Here is an 18,204-nt window from a genome sequence, read left to right as displayed (position 1 = left end):
GGGGGGGGGGGGCTTTCTCTCCTTTAACCCCTTGTGAAAATGAAAACTTTGGGGATAAAGTGACATTTTAGTAATTTTTCATTCACACATTCCAATGTTCGTAAAATCTGTGAAACAGCCGTAGCGTCAAAAAGCTCACTATACCCCTTGATGATACCCCTTCTGTGAGGGGTGTACTTTTTAAAATGGGGGTCACTCTTGGGGGGTTTCCATTGTTTTGGTACTTTAGGGGCTCTGCAAATGAGGTATGGCGCATTAAAACTATTCCTATTCCAGCACAATCTGCTTTTCATACCCCCAGTGTCGCTCCTTCCCTTTCGTGCACTGCTATCTGCCCAAAAATCAGTTTACACCCACATGTGGGTTATTTCTGTGCACAGGAAAAATTGCACAATAAACTGCCAGATGCATTTTCTCCTTTAACCCTTTGTGAATGTGTTAATTTTAGGTCTAAATGAATGTATTAGTGAAAAAAAACCTTAAATGTCTAAATTTCACCTCCATATTATTTTTATTCTTATGAAATGCTTAAAGAGGACCTTTCACCATTTTGCCCACAGGCAGTTCTATATACTGCCGAAAAGCTGACAGTGCGCTGAGTTCAGCGCAGTCGGCTTTCCCGATCTGTGCCCGGTGTGAAGAGCTTACGGTCCGGTACCGTAGCTCTTCTATGGTCAGAGGGGCGTTTCTGACAGTTAGCCAGAGAAGTCCTTCTTCACAGCACAGCCAATCACACTGTGCTATGAGAGCCGGGAGGAACGCCCCCTCCATCTGCTCGCAGTACTCGTCCATAGACGAGCATTATCAGGGAGGGAGGGGGGGAGTTCCTCCCGGCTCACAGAGTACAGAGCGATTGGCTGTGCTGTGAAGAAGGACGTCTCTGGCTAACTGTCAGAAACGCCCTTCTGACCATAGAAGAGCTACGGTACCGGACCGTAAGCTCTTCACACCGGGCACAGATCGGGAAAGCTGACAGTGCGCTGAACTCAGCGCACTGTCAGCTTTCCGGCAGTATATAGAACTGCCTATGGGCAAAATGATGAAAGGTCCTCTTTAAAGGGTTAAACATCCCAAATGCTGTTTTGAAATATTTAAAGGGTGCAGTTTCAGAACTGAAGTGGTCCTTAAAAAATTAGTTTGGGGAATTTTCTTGTAAATCTAGAAAATCATTGTTACACTTGTAAGCCTTGTAACGTCCAAAATAAATTAAAAGACAATCAAAAGATGATGCTGATATAAAGCAGAGATATGGGAGATATATTTATTAATGTGTTTGGGGTGGTATGACTGTGTGAAAAGCAGAGAATTTCACATTTTGAAAATTGCAATTTTTTAAAAATTTCCATCAATAAGTAAATACAAAAATATTGATTAATGTTCACCACTAACATGAAGTATAATGTGTTACGACAAAACAATCTCAAAATCACTGGTGTAAGTTAAAGGGGTATTCCCATAACTCTTGTTCTGCAGTCTCCAGGCTCTGTGCTCTCTTCACTTTCTGGATTTCTCGGCACATTGGTGGGCGGGGTTTCACTTGCTCTGCTATGTTTGCAATCAGTAATGAGGGATTGGTTGTAAATGCATTACCCCAGTATAAAGCTGATGTGGAAACTGATGTAGCAGAGCTGGATTTGAGTCAGCTTGCATTACATACAGAGGTAAGGACTCCCTATCTCAGCCCTTATCAGCCAAATTCAATTAAACCGACTGATAAGTGGAAAAGCTGAAGATAGACAGCACAGTAATCCCAGAGCTCTCACCTCCCCTATCTGAGGAGCTCCGTTGCTTGTCAGCCCCTGCCTCCTCCCCTGAGAGCAGGCAGCTATGTCACTTGGGAAATGAGCAAGCCTAGCACATAAGAGGGAAAAACTAAATATAGTTTTGAGATACACAGTATGTTCCCAAAGTAAGGTCCTACATCCAAAATCGTGTCTATACCACAAACTAAGAGAAAAAACAAAGAAATAGGTATACAGACACTCAAAATAGTGAGGTAAAAAAAAAAAAGACCAAAACTCGTAATAGGAATACAAACTTTAATAGTATCACATTAAAAAGTTATACAAAATATATGATGCGAGTAACACACAGATAAATGTAAAAAAAAAAAAAAAAAAAAAGAAAAAGAGCACAGCAAAGAGTCCATTACTGCCCAGGATAGTTATTAAATGTAGATAAACGTGAGTGGTAAACAGGATATAGATATATATATATATACACACACACACACACACACCACATAAACCAGCAAGGTAAGCTAAAGCATAAGGCCGGATTATACAAATGCTGCCAAAAGGAGGCCAGATTTATCCTATAGTATATATAGTGCAAAGTGCAATAAGGCAAAAACGCAATTAAGCTAAAAGTAAAATAATATAACATGTAAGCATTGAGTACTTTTAGAAAAGAAAAAATGGTCACAAAGTAGATTGTAAAAGACTTAATCAGCGGCAGCAGAGGTTACACAGCAGGTCTATCATATTAATAAATGGAAGTACAGCTTACCCATGATATAAACCACGTAAATAGAAGTAGGAGGGCAATAAGAGGAACCGCCGGCTCACACCCGACACGCGTTTCAGCACGCCTACCTTCGTCTGGGGGTGAACTTCTCTTGTGCCCGGGATACCCGCTTACCAGTTTTTGGAGTGTCTCTGCTGACATAAGTTGGGCACAACATATCGGGCACTAAAATGGCAAATCTCTGGAAAAATTTCATTTTTAACTTCTCATTATCAGTTGCGATTTCATTTCTGGAAACTAAATGAATGCAACACAAGGGTTAAAAACGCTCGCTACGCCACTTGATAAATCCCATCAGTGGGCTAGTGTCCAAAATGGGGTGACATGTCTGCGGATTCCACTTTATTGGCAATTCAGGGTCTTTGCAAAAGTGACGTCCAAAAACCAAAATAGCGCTCTTTCCCTTCAGTGTCTGGCTGTGCCCAAACAGCCGATTCTACCCATATATGGCATTAAGTCCGTTATCCGGAGTACACCAGTGTCATACATGTGGGCATACACTGCCATTTGAGTACACGGCAGGCCACAGATGTGAAGGAGCGATAGGTGCTTTTGGAGTGTAGCTTTAGATTGTTGGTGTTTGGACACCATGTTACATTTGCAGAGACCCTAAAATTTCCCGTACAAAATTGGGTCACTTTTTGGGGAATTCCAGTTTACTGGTACCTCCAGGGCTCTGCAAAAACATCATGGCGCCCAGAGGGTCCCTCTAAATCTGTACCCCAAAAGCTAAAAAGCGCAGTGCTCCTTCCCTTCTGAGCCCAGCTGTGTTCCCAAGCAGCAGTTTACACCGCACTATAATTTTTTGCCCCTTGGGATGGTCCCTTAATAGTTTTAGAAGTGCAGGTCTCTGACAACACAAAGTGGGTGCAACGTATTGGGCACCAAAATGGCATATTTCTTTCAAAATTTCAATTTTCATTTTGTACATTAATTTTTGGGAAGCATTTTTAGGCTCAAAATGATAATATGCATTAATACATTCTTTGATGGGTGTAGTTTTTAAAATGGGGTCACTTTTGAGGAGTTTCCATTGTATTCATACTTTAGGGCAGGGGTCCTCAAACTACAGCCCGCGAACCAGGTGCGGCCCACCGAGAACATTTGTCCGGCCCACCGCATGTGGCCCGCGCACCGTCGTCTGGATCGCTCACTAATGGGGCATCCAGGATTCCCAGTTAGTGAGCGGATCGCTGCTTTCAGTTGTATGCAAATGCACATACAACTGAATGCTGTTAGTGTAGGCCGCGGTCGCGTGGCCTACACTGATGGCGGAGAGTGACCTCTGCCCCAACGCAGGGGCAGTATTATCAGCATGTAATACTGTGTGTGTGGGGCATTATGTGGAGCATATAATACTGTGGGGGGCCTGCTGTGGAGCATATAATACTGTGGGGGGAGCTACTGTGGAGCATATAATCTTAAATTTTTTAAACTATATTTCGGCCCTCCAGTGGTTTGAGGGATAGTGAACTGGCCCCCTGTTTGAAAAGTTTGAGGAACCCTGCTTTAGGGGCTCAGCAAATGCGACATGGCACTTAAAAACTAATCCAGCAAAATCTGCTCTCCAAAACCCAAATAGCACTCTTTCCATTCTGAGCCCCACCATGTACATACAGCAGATTATGGCCATATATGGGGTATTGCCGTGTTCAGGAGAAATTGTGTAAAACTGTGTGTGTGTGTGTGGGGGGGGGGGGCTTTTTCTCTGTTAACCCCTTGTGAAAATGAAAACTTTGGGGATAAAGGGACATTTTAGTAATTTTTAACCTACACATCCCAAGGTTAGTAAAATCTGTGAAATGGCTATAGGGTCAAAATACTCACTATACCCCTCAATGAATACCTTAAGGGGTCTAGTTTATAAAATGGGGTCATTTATGGGGGTTTTCAATTGTTTTGGTAACTCAAATCTTGTTTGAATATGCAGTGGGCCTAAAATATCTGCAAGCAAAATTTGTGTATTGAAATCCAGTTGGTGCTCCCATCTTTTTGGGCCCTACTGTGCTTCCGTACATAGGATTAAGGCCACAAAATGTACATTTTTGAATACGGGAGAAATGGGGTCATTTATTTTGGGGTGTTTTTCACTTTCATGCCTTGTGTGCACTAAAACTGCCTTTAAAATGACTTTTGTTTAAAAAATATGAGAATTTTTAGTTTGACACAAATTCTTTTAAAATCTATGGGGTCAAAATACTCACTATACCTCTCAATGAATACCTCAAGGGGTCTAGTTTATAAAATGGGGTAATTTATTGGGGTTTTAAATTGTTTTGGCAACTCAAATCTTGTTTGAATGCGCAATTGGCCTGAAACATTTAGAAGCAAAAAAAAAAAAATCACACTCCAAATTTCCAAAATTTGCTTATAAACGTGATAAAATTGTAAATTGTCTAAGTTACTGAGATATGCTAAAATTACTTCAAATATGCTAGAAACACAAAAGGAACATTTGGAAGTATATAACTACTAACTTTTTTGCCCTGTATTGTGCATATGTGAGATATCGCAGCTGAAAATGGAAAACATTGAAAAAAAATTTCAAAATTTTCAGCATTTGCAAGTTTTTTTTAAATAAATTTACACAAGTTATATCAGTCTAATTTTACCTTCTCAGTAAAGTACAACATGTCACGAAAAAAACTGTATCAGAATCGCTTGGATGCGCTATACCGTTACAGAATTATTCACTGATAGTCACAGGGCAAATTTCCAAAATTTGGCTTGGTCATTAAGGTCCAAAATAGGCTGGTCACTAAGGGGTTAATCCCCATAAAGAGCATGCTTAGGCTAGCTTTACAATCTATACAGTCTATTTCTCATCTGCCATAGGATGAATGTATAAACTAAAATGGATATAGAATGATTGATTTTTAAGGAGCACCCTTCATCTGCCTTCTCCTCTTCCCTCAGATTTTTTGAAGAAGAGAAATTGTTCTTTCTGCCAATGGACATGACAATGAATGTAGGTCCTTACTTCTGACTTAGGGTTTCTGTGTCAGTGCAATTGCCTGGTGCACTCCCCCTGCACCCCATGAACTTTTACTACAAACTGTCCCCCTCCCCCAATTGATCTTTCTCCTTGCTACCATGGACTTCTTGCCTATATCTTGCTGGCTCAGTCAGAGACAGAATGAACAGGAAACTAGGTATGCCAAGCACCCTACAAATCCCAGTTCCAAACATGCTGGGAGTTGTAGTTTTGAACACTGCAACGTAATGAAGTTGTATAGCTCTCAGCATATGCTGGGAAGTGTCGTTTACCAAAACTTGATCAGTAACTGTTGCAACTACATTTTCTGCTTTCCCCTTTGCAGGATGCCAAGCACCCTACAAATCCCAGTTCCAAACATGCTGGGAGTTGTAGTTTTGAACACTGCAACGTAATGAAGTTGTATAACTCAGCATATGCTGGGAAGTGTCGTTTACCAAAACTCGATCAGCAACTGTTGCAACTACATTTTCTGCTGTCCCCTTTGCAGTCAGTAGAGGTCTTCAAGGAATACACAGAAGTAGTCTGCAGAAACAGCACAGGTAAGTCATATGACACTAAGATGTTTACCAGTCAAATGTTGAGAGCAGACAGCCTAGCTGTGCTGCCAACGTCATCAGAAACACTTCTAAGTATTTTGTTTCAAAGTATTTATTTTCAACAAAATATAGGGTTATACTAATTTTTTTATACTCCATGTGATTTAAAAGAACAATGACATCCCAACATACAGAACAATAACAGCATTGCCAATGCCATTTTTCTGTACAGTTCAATTTTGTACAATTAGAATAGTTCTTTGTGTTTTTTTTTTCTTAACACCTTAGTTTCCACATATTTCGTATGGCTTATTGAAAGAGATTTGACGACATTGTATTTTTTTACCCGTAGATGAATTTTTAAGTGTTCTTTCAGTGTGTGTTTATGGAGGAAACTTTTTCCACATTCCTGGCAGCTAAAGTTTCTCAAGTTCTGGTGTGATATTCGATGGTTGTCTGCCTTAGAAAAAGAATACAACTCTGCTCCGCAATCTTTACAGATTATTCTCCTTTTCTCTTTTATACTTTCTGACATTTCTTTAGCTTCTTTAGGTCCGCATTTGTGGGGTTTATTATGGACACTCAATTTTTTCTTCTGCTTATCATTTACAATCCCTTCGACTGTTTCAGCAGATGGGTTACTATCCTCTTCTGGTTCATCAACTCTGGAACAATTAGGTTGGCTTTCAGTATCCATGGTACAGGCTTGAAATCTGTATACTGTTACCAGATCTTTCTTCTGAAAAACAAAACAAAACAAAACTTCAAAATACTAAAGGTAGGTTACCATAAAAATCACCAACTAAAAGGCTCATGAACCAAAGCCATGTGCAATTCTTTGTATGGCAGACAAATAGCCTATTCTGCACAAAGGTGGACATGCACAGATTACAGAATGTGTTAAATATATCACTTTCCCTGTTCTATATACCTACTAAGAGTATATACACTCACCGGCCACTTTATTAGGTACACCATGCTAGTAACGGGTTGGACCCCCTTTTGCCTTCAGAACTGCCTCAATTCTTCGTGGCATAGATTCAACAAGGTGCTGGAAGCATTCCTCAGAGATTTTGGTCCATATTGACATGATGGCGTCACACAGTTGCCGCAGATTTGTCGGCTGCACATCCATGATGCGAATCTCCCGTTCCACCACATCCCAAAGATGCTCTATTGGATTGAGATCTGGTGACTGTGGAGGCCATTGGAGTACAGTGAACTCATTGTCATGTTCAAGAAACCAGTCTGAGATGATTCCAGCTTTATGACATGGCGCATTATCCTACTGAAAGTAGCCATCAGATGTTGGGTACATTGTGGTCATAAAGGGATGGACATGGTCAGCAACAATACTCAGGTAGGCTTTGGCGTTGCAACGATGCTCAATTGGTACCAAGGGGCCCAAAGAGTGCCAAGAAAATATTCCCCACACCATGACACCACCACCACCAGCCTGAACCGTTGATACAAGGCAGGATGGATCCATGCTTTCATGTTGTTGACGCCAAATTCTGACCCTACCATCCGAATGTCGCAGCAGAAATCGAGACTCATCAGAACAGGCAACGTTTTTCCAATCTTCAATTGTCCAATTTCGATGAGCTTGTGCAAATTGTAGCCTCAGTTTCCTGTTCTTAGCTGAAAGGAGTGGCACCCGGTGTGGTCTTCTGCCGCTGTAGCCCATCTGCCTCAAAGTTCGATGTACTGTGCGTTCAGAGATGCTCTTCTGGCTATCTTGGTTGTAACGGGTGGCTATTTGAGTCACTGTTGCCTTTCTATCAGCTCGAACCAGTCTGGCCATTCTCCTCTGGCATCATCAACGCATTTCCGCCCACAGAACTGCCGCTCACTGGATGTTTTTTCTTTTTCGGACCATTCTCTGTAAACCCTAGAGATGGTTGTGCGTGAAAATCCCAGTAGATCAGCAGTTTCTGAAATACTCAGACCAGCCCTTCTGGCACCAACAACCATGCCACGTTCAAAGGCACTCAACTCACCTTTCTTCCCCATACTGATGCTCGGTTTGAACTGCAGGAGATTGTCTTGACCATGTCTAAATGCACTGAGTTGCCGCCATGTGATTGGCTGATTAGAAATTAAGTGTTAACGAGCAGTTGGACAGGTGTACCTAATAAAATGGCCGGTGAGTGTATGAATCATGGTCAAATCAGGGCTAAATTCCACCACCAATCTGCCGCCTGTTTGCGTTTGTCTGTAGCACACAACCTGTTTACTAGGTTGGCTGGGCAATTACCTTGATCAAAAGTTGCAATTAATTAGGCATTTTACCTAAATTATGATTAATGGAGATTATTTAGGCCTCCCCCTTTAACAAAACATCCATTTTCAACTGTGAGTATGTGTTGGACAAGCATCGTGAGATTTGTCTTGTGAGTTTCACTAGACAGAAATGGACTGAACACGTCTGAACCAGAACAGCCATTATGGTCTAGGGTCTCTCCAGACCCAAGATTATAATTAGCAGAGCCCCAGGGGAGTTGAACAAACATAAAACACAGTGTTATTCACCTCCCCTGGGTGGGGTCCATCGCTACGCCGGGCCCTCTTCAGGTCTCCTGAATGATATCAGGAATGTTAAGGCCTGTGACGCTAGGGACCTTTAAGCTGTCACATATCATTCAGTAGGCTAAAAGAGGACGAACACCAGTGCCAAAGAGAAGGAGAGGTGAGTAACACTTTTTTTTAATGTTTACTCAACTTCCATGGGCCTCCCTTAATTATATTCTAGGGTCTGAAGAGACTTCAGACTAGAATAGCACTGGAAATTTTTAGTCTGAATGAAACTCCAGATAAAAGGCTCCCAAGTAATGTAATGACCAAACCAATCCAAATGATGTGCACAAAATCACATTGTTTATCTGTAGCAGATACATTTATGAAAGAGCTGGTGTAAGGCTGGATTCACACTAGCATTTGCACTCTGTCCATCCCTGAATCAGTTTGAAAAATGTGGCGAGAAAAGTTCTGCAAGCAGGTCTTCTCTCCACATTTTCAGGCAGAAACCCAGCAAACACCATTATACACTGTCTACCAATAAGTATTTGGACACCTGTGGTAGAATAGAAAAACAACATTTATTCATTTTCAATAGTAGGTAGAACCCAGCAGATGCTTCTTTATGGATGGTATTGACTGACAATACTCCCGAATGCCTGTTGGAACTCCTTGTGTATGAGAGCCATCGGTTGGGTGCGGTTTCTCTGGCCAGCACTCCTGATAATGCTCGTTTATGGACGAGCGCTGTGAGCAGAGGGAGGGGGGCGTTCCTCCCCGCTCCACAACACAGCGCGATTGGCGCCGCGAGGCAGAAGGACATCTCTGGCTAATGGTCAGAAACTCCCTTCTGACCATAGAGCACTACGGTACCGGCACCGTAAGATCTTTACACCGAGCACAGATCGGGAAATCCGACAGTGCGCTGAAATCAGTGCACTGTCGGCTTTCTGGCAGTATATAACACTGCATGTGCCCAAAAGTGGTGAAAGGTCCTCTTTAAGGATCGACCATTAATGTGGTGCCCAACAAATACCTCTCTCTCGAAATCTGACATCTCTGCACTTTGTGGCTTCTTGCATGCGACTAATGCCAATGCTGTTTCCTATTTAATGGCGGAAGGCGTGACGTACATCACGACCGCAGATATCTTGACTTGCAGTCAATTGCAATCTGAGTATCTGATCCTCAAGGAGTCTCAAGTGTGTAGGGAAATCAAGAGGATTAAAGCAGACAAGGCCGGAGGACCCGATTGTTTAAGCGCAAGAGTTCTTAAAATGTGCGGAGACCAGCTGTGTAGTATTATTACGCAAATGTACAATACGAGTCTAAAGCTGGGAGTGGTACCTCAACTGTGGAAAACATCTTGTGTGGTACCAGTACCAAAGAAACCCAACCCGATGGGCTATAATGACTACTGACCTGTAGCACTGACATCCCACCTGATGAAGGTTCTAGAGAGACTGGTCTTGACCCACCTACACCCTCTAGTGAGCTCCGCTCTGGACCCCCTCCAGTTTGCCTATCGGCCGGGCATTGGGGTGGATGATGCCATCATCCACCTTCTTCACAGAGCTCTCCCTCACCTGGAGAAACGCGGGAACACTGAGAATAATGTTCTTTGATTTCTCCAGTGCATTCAACACCATTCAGCCAGGGCTATTGAGGGAGAAGCTGAACCTTGGTGGAGTGGACCATCACCTGTCCAACTGGATACTAGACTACCTCACTAACCGCCCTCAGTATGTGAGAGCCCGGGACTGTGATCTGTAGTACGGAGGCACCACAAGGTACAGTTCTTGCCCCATTTCTCTTCACACTGTACACTGCTGAATTTAGGCACAACTCATCCAGCTGTTACTTACAGAAGTACTCCGATGACTCTTATAGTAGGCCTTAACACTGATGGTGACGATAGGGAATACAGAGACTTGAGAAAAAATGTAAAGGATGAGGTGGCACTACTGCATGCATACAAACTATGCTATGGGAGGTAAGGGGTAAATTCCATATACTTCACTGGTGGTGCTCACAGCAAGTAAAACAGTCCATAAAATAGAAAAAATCTGGGCACTCACCGTTGGAAGAGTATAAAAATATTTCAAACCTTTATTTCAAACATCCATGTAAAATACAATACGGGAGGAGGAACGCCTGGGAGAGGAGAGCGACACCCGTTTTGTGCTGGTAGCACTTTTTCAAGCTCAATATGTTGAGCTTGAAAAAGCTCAGCACCCACACCTGTGTTAATGGAGCAATCACTGAAACGATGTTAGCTGGTCCTTTTAAGGAAGGGCTGCAATGATGTTGAAATGTGTTTTGGGGGATAAAGTTCATTTATTGGCAAATATTGACTTTGCAAGTAATTGCCGTTAAGCTGATCACTCTTTATAACATTCTGGAGTATATGCAAATTGCCATTTGGAAAAACTGAAGCAGTAGACTTTGTAAAAATTAATATTTGTATCATTCTCAAAACTTGAGAATGATACATACTTGAACCATGACTGTAGGTATGTATACATGTACGCACGTACAAGTGTATGTACGTACATGTGTGCGTGTGTATATATACTGAGAAAGGTCCCAGTGTGGACCGATACGTGATGTACTGCTTTTTCCAATAAAAGGACATTTTCCATCCATACAAGTTGCTGACAGGTGGGAAGGTCTTTTAAAATACCATTAGCAGTGCCTGAATAGCTTTTTTTAAAGGCTAGTCAGGTATATGTGGGGCTCATACGGCATAATTTTGCTGATAAATTTTCGATGCATTTCGAGACTATAGCATCTCTTTGTCATTTACAAGAAAGGCGAACTGGAAGTATGACTTACACGCTGTGACAAAGAGATGCTATAGTCTTGAAACGCATTACCAGTTTTTATGGGGTTTTTTGTTTTCAATTTTCCTTTTCCAATAAACTGTCACTTTTTTTTTTAATTTTTGATTTATTAAAAGTTATTTTTTAATGCACTTCAGAGAGCTGGCGGCTTTTTCCTTATGAGATCTGTGTATATATCTCTCTATATTATAAAAATGAATTCTTGTCTGTCTGTCTGTCCTCTAATGCAAACCAAACGATTCGACCAATCTTCACAAAATTTGGTACAGAGAGGGAAGGTTTAAGACGAGACTCCAACTCGCTTGGTCGTACCGTTGCTGAGCTACAGCATTCCAAACACAATGCCCCCCCCACCCAGCCAATACAAACCTGCAAGTCTTTCACTCATATTCCAACTGCAATACACACGGTCACTCCACATGCACAACCCAACACGGATATCCAAACTGAGATACACACATCAGAGGATTAGATACACAGATCAGCACACAGTATCACACGCCAGAGGATTAGATACACGGGTCTGCACACAGTCCCACAAACCAGAGGATTAAATACGCGCTTCTGCACACGGTTCCACATGCCAAAGGATTAGATACACGTGTCTGCACAAAGTACCACACGCCGGGGGATTGGATAAATACGTCTGCACACAGTACCACATGCTAAAGGATTGGATACACGTATCTGCACACAGTTCCACACACCAGAGCATAAGATATGCATGTCTGCACACAGTACCACATGCTGTAGGATTAGATACACAAAAACACAGGGGAGGATTAGATAAATGCGTCTGCACACAGTACCACAAGCCAGAGAATAAGATACGCGTCTCAACACACAGTACCACATGGAGGAGGATTAGATACGCGCGTCTGTACACAGTACCACATGTCGTAGGATTAGATACGCGCCTCTTCACACAATACCACACAGAGGAGGATTAGATACGTGCATCTGCACACAGTACCACACGACCGAGGGTTAGATATGCGCGTCTGCTCACAGTTCCACACGCTGAAGGATTAGATACGTGTGTCTGCACAAAGTACCACACAGGGGAGGATTAGATACGCACATCTGCACACAGTTCAACACACTGGAGGATTAGATACGCATGTCTTCACATAGTACCACTGCCAGAGTATTAGATACGCACATCTACACACAGTACCACACGAGGAAGGATTTGATACGCGCATCTGCACACAGTACCACGCGCCAGAGGATGAGAAACACATGTCTGCACACAGTACCACATGCCGTAGTATTAGATACGCACGTCTGCACACAGTTTCACACACCGGAGGATTGGATACGCACGTCTGCACACAGTACCATACCCTGGGGGATTGGATACATGCGTCTGCACACAATACCACATGCCAGAGGATTGGATATGCACATCTGCACACAGTTCGCTACGCCAGAGGATTAGAAACACACGTCTGCACACAGTACCACATGTAGTATTAGATACGTACGTTTGCACACGGTTTCACACACCGGAGGATTAGATACGCACGTCTGCGCGCAGTACCATACGCTGGGGGATTGGATACATGCGTCTGCACACAATACCACATGCCAGAGGATTGGATACGCGCATCTGCACACAGTTCCCCACACCAGAGGGTTAGATAAGCATGTCTGCACACAGTACCTCATGCCATAGGATTAGATATGTGCATCTGCTTACAGTTCCACATGCCAGAGGATTAGATACGCGCGTCTTCACACAGCTGCACACGCCATAGAATTAGATACACGCGTGTGCATACAGTACCACATGCTGTAGGATTAGATACGCACGTCTACACACAATACCACACAGGGGAGGATTAGATACGTGTGTCTGAACACAGTACCACATTTTGGAGGATTAGATACATGCCTCTGCACACAGTACCACAAGCCAGAGAATTAGATACGCTTCTCAGCACACAGTACCACACGGGGGAGGATTAGATATGCGCATCTGCACACAGTACTACACGTCAGAAGTTTAGATACACGCGTCTGCACACAGTACCACATGCCGTAAGATTAGATATGCACGTCTGCACACAGTTTCACTTACCGGAGGATTAGATAAGCGCCTCTTCACACAATATCACACGGGGGAGGATTAGATACACGCATCTGCGCACAATACCACACGCCGGAGGATTAGATCTGTGCATCTGCACACAGTACCACATCAACAAGGATTAGATACTTGCGTCTAAACATAGTACTACACGGAGAAGGATTAGATACAGCTTTACTCCAGGTATCCATAACAACTGATCACAGGTTTTTCACTGATATCCAAAATAAGATACACATAATCACGACGCTTATGGACATACACACAAACAACATACAAAATACACCAGTGCAAAATTGGACAATTCTTATGGGGCTACTACACAAACATAAAATTTAATATATCCGTGCGAAGCCGGGTCCACGCTCATCCCTCTATATTATAAAAATGAATTTCTGTCTGTCTGTCCTCTAATGCGAACCAAACGACTGGACCGATCTTCACCAAATTTGGTACAGAGATATTTCAGGTAGCCGGGAAGGTTTAAGATGAGACTCCAACTCGCTCAGACGTACCGTTGCTGAGATACAGCATTCCAAACACAATGCCCCACCCCCACTTAGCCAATACAGGATATATAGGATTAGATACACGCGTCTGCATACAGTACCACATGCTGTAGGATTAGATACGCGCGTCTACACACAGTTCCACACGCCGTAGGATTAGATACACGCCTCTTCACACAATACCACACAGCAGAGGATTAGATGCGTGCGTCTGAACACAGTACCACATTTTGGAGGATTAGATACATGACTCTGCACACAGTACCACATGCCAGATAATTAGATACGCGTCTCAGCACACAGTACCACACGGGGGAGGATTAGATACGCGCATCTGCACACAGTACCTCACGCCAAAGGATTAGATACACCTGTCTGCACACAGTACCACACCCCAGAGGATTAGATACGCGCATCTGCACATAGTAGCACATGCCGTAAGATTAGATATGCACGTCTGCACACAGTTTCACTTACCGGAGGATTAGATACGTGCCTCTTCACACAATGCCACATGGGGGAGGATTAGATACACACATCTGCACACAGTACCACACGCCGGAGGATTAGATATGTGCATCTGCACACAGTACCACACCAACAAGGATTAGATACTTGCGTCTAAACACAGTACTACACTGGGAAGGATTAGATACAGCTTTACTCCAGGTATCCATAACAACTGATCACAGGTTTTTCACCGATATCCAAAATGAGATACCCATAATCATATGACGCTTATGGACATACACACAAACCACATACAAAATACACCAGTGCAAAATTGGACATTTCTTATGGGGCCACTACACAACCATAAAATGTAATATACCCGTGCGAAGCCGGGTCCCCCCCCACACACACACAGTACAGACCAAAAGTTTGGACACACTTTCTCATTCAAAGAGTTTTCTGTATTTTCATGACTATGAAAATTGTAGATTCACATTGAAGGCATCAAAACTATGAAATAACATGTGGAATTTTTCGGACTATAAGACGCACTTTTCCCCCCCCAAAATCTGGGGGGAAAATGAGGGTGTGTCTTATTGTTCGAATGTGGAGATTTCTGATGGAGATCGCCATGTTCCTGCCGCTGCTGGCTTCAGAAGTGTGGCAATGCTGCAGGCCCCGCCACCTGTGCTGGTGTCTAAAACCCTCTTCCCGACATCCGCCGTTCTATTGCCGGGTCTGTAAGAATAATGGCGGCCGCTCTGCTGCAGAGCGGTCACCATAGCAACCGGGTCTCTGCTATACGTGGAGGCCCAATGCTAATGCATTCTAATTGCGGGCATTAAAACTTAACCCCCCTTCCCCCAAAGTGTAGCATAACCCCTGGGGCTAAAAAAAAAAAAAAAGCTTTAAAAAAAATAAATAAATAAAACTTCCAAATGACCTCCTTTCCCTAGAATACATATAAAAGGTGATCTAAGCAATAGACATTCCCCAAAATGATAGAACTAAAAAGTACATCTGGCCCCGCAAAAAAAAAAACGCTCTATGGATCTCCGTACAGCTGCAGGGTAACCCGTCAATGTGGCCAGCTGTTGCAAAACTACAACTCCTATATATTAAATATTGTACCATTTTTTTTTTTTTGCTTCAAATTTTTTTTTCACCTATTTTCCTCCTCTAAGACCTATGTGCGTCTTATAGTCCGAAAAATATGGTATATACTTAACAAAAGAGTGTGAAACAACTGAAAATGTGTGTTATATTCTAGGTTCTTCAAAGTAGCTACCTTTTGCTTTGATTACTGTTTTGTACACTCTTGGCATTCTCGTTCCTCCTTTTGCTTGTCGGTTAACTTTCTCGGCACCCAACGCGCGGAGACCTTTCTCATATGCAATTCGTTTGCAAGAATCCTTTGAATACTGCGATATGAGATCCCTGTGACCTCAGCTACATGCCTGATAGTCACGCTTCGATCTGCCAATACAACTTCTTCAACTTTTTTCACGTTATCTTCAGTGAGGGACGTGGATGGGCGTCCTTCACGATATTCATCTTCCGTCAATGTTCTTCCCAGCTTAAACTCCTTGGCCCAGCGTGCAACTGTGGAATATGGAGGAGAAGAGTCCCCCAATGTTTCCACCAAGTCGCTGTGTATGTCTTTGGTAGACATTTTTTTCAAGCAGAGGTATTTGATGACAGCTCTGATTTCGTTTTTTTCCATTTTGATGTGCACTCCTCGGCAGTTCGTATTCAAATGAATGTAGCTCCCGGGAATCGTGGCCTATTTAAGAGAATTTTTTTTCCTGAACTAGTGGGTACCTAAGTGAGTAGAGGACATTTTATTTTTGTGTGCACTAGAAATAACCGATCATCATTACTTTTGGATCACCGTGCGTGTGTGTATAATATATATCACACACATATATATCGATATATACAGTACAGACCAAAAGTTTGGACACCTTCTCATTCAAAGAGTTTTCTGTATTTTCATGACTATGAAAATTGTAGATTCACACTGAAGGCATCAACCTGACTGACCTTCATTTCTAAAAGAAATGATGGAGATATATATAGTCGTTGAAGTGAGTCGATGCGAGTGATTTTGTGAAAATGGATAAATCGAATATCGAGCTGTCATTAGATATTTGTTTTTGAAAGGCAATACGCCAGTCACAATAAATCAGAGTTTTAGCGCCGATTAATTACTGTGGATGAAACTTGGATACCCCAAAAACAAAAACAGCTTGATATTCGATTTTATCCACTTTCACAAAATCACTTGCATTGACTCACTTCAACGACTGTCAAAGAAAAAACGCTGGTGCAAAATGGCTGAAATTTTTGTGAGTACATTCCAACACATGCACAAACACATTCCCCAAATTTGGTTGACGAGTGATGCCATCTACATGTGGAGGTCGGAAACTTTTCAGACTACCCTCGTATGCATACCGCCCAACCGTCCCAATTTCCGCGGGACACTCACGCTTTCCTGCCCCTGTCCTGCGCAGCTCCCTACATGTCCCGCTATAACCCTTTAATGATTTACTGATCAATCATTCCTCCGATCACTGCCTGCTCTTATAACAGCCAAGAGGCTGCAGTGATTGGAGGAACGCTTGACTATGGTTCAAGGACCTTGTGTAACATCACACGGTCACATGACTAGGTGGGTGTGTCAGTGTCCCGTGCAGTTAAGAGATCTGTGGTACACACAGTTCCACACGCGCATCAGCCCAATTACCACACACAAGAGAATTAGATACACCGGCCAGCACACAGTATCACAAGCCAGAGGATTAGATACGCACGTCATCACACGCCACAGGATTACATACACATATCTAAACACAATACCACACGCCAGAGGATTAGAAATGCACGTCTGCACACAGTTCCACACGCCGCAGGATTACATACGTGCCACTGCACACAATACCACACGCCGGAGGATTGGATACGTGCTAATGCGCACAGTTACACGATTAGATATATGCACCTACACACAGTTCCACATGACTGAGGATTACATACGTGCGTCTATACACAGTTCCACATGCCGCAGCATTAAACATGCGTGTCTGCACACAGTTCCACATACCAAACAATTACATACGTGTGATATAGCTTCACTCCAGAACAACCGAACCCCGGTTTGTCACTAATATCCGAAATGAGATACACACGATGGTTATGGACACACACACATATAATATACACCAATTGAAAACTGGACAATTGTTGTGGGGCCACTACACAAACAAAATATGAGATATACCCGTGCGAAGCCAGGTCCTCCTGCTAATTATATATATATATATATATATATATATATATATATATATATATATATATATATATATATATATATATATTTTGTATGAGTATGGAGAGAGATAGAGAGTGTGTGTGTGTGTGTGTGTGTGTGTGTGTGTGTGTGTGTGTGTGTCACAAACGCAAAAGGCAGGAATAAAGAACCTTACAATAACTTACAAAACAAGCTCAAGAACATGCAAACATTCGCCTCCCGTCAGCGGTACATTACATTTACTACAAAGGCTTCCCTCAAGGAGATTACATACCGGCTACAGACGAAGCTGGAGAAATAAGATAATGGCGACCAAACACGACGTGAATGTGGAAGCTAGGCCCCTGTCCGCTCCGCCTCTCCTCTAGTAGGCGGGGTCTTACAGATCATGTGACCTCTCAGTGTGCGCCTGCTGAT

General features: G+C 42.8%; 1 long non-coding RNA gene across 1 annotated transcript; it reads right to left on the bottom strand.

Moving 5' to 3' along the window:
* Positions 1-6,156: 6,156 nt before the first annotated feature.
* Positions 6,157-18,146, bottom strand: LOC142203080 (uncharacterized). Its single transcript, XR_012716101.1, has 3 exons — positions 18,062-18,146; positions 17,596-17,640; positions 6,157-6,799 (listed from the first exon to the last, which is right to left on the bottom strand). It is a non-coding gene; the product is annotated as an uncharacterized LOC142203080 (long non-coding RNA).
* Between the last annotated feature and the right edge of the window lie 58 nt (positions 18,147-18,204).

This window comes from Leptodactylus fuscus, chromosome 5, assembly GCF_031893055.1.
Source record: "Leptodactylus fuscus isolate aLepFus1 chromosome 5, aLepFus1.hap2, whole genome shotgun sequence".
Taxonomy (NCBI): Eukaryota; Metazoa; Chordata; class Amphibia; order Anura; family Leptodactylidae; genus Leptodactylus; species Leptodactylus fuscus.
This window is presented reverse-complemented; position numbering and strand designations above follow the sequence as displayed.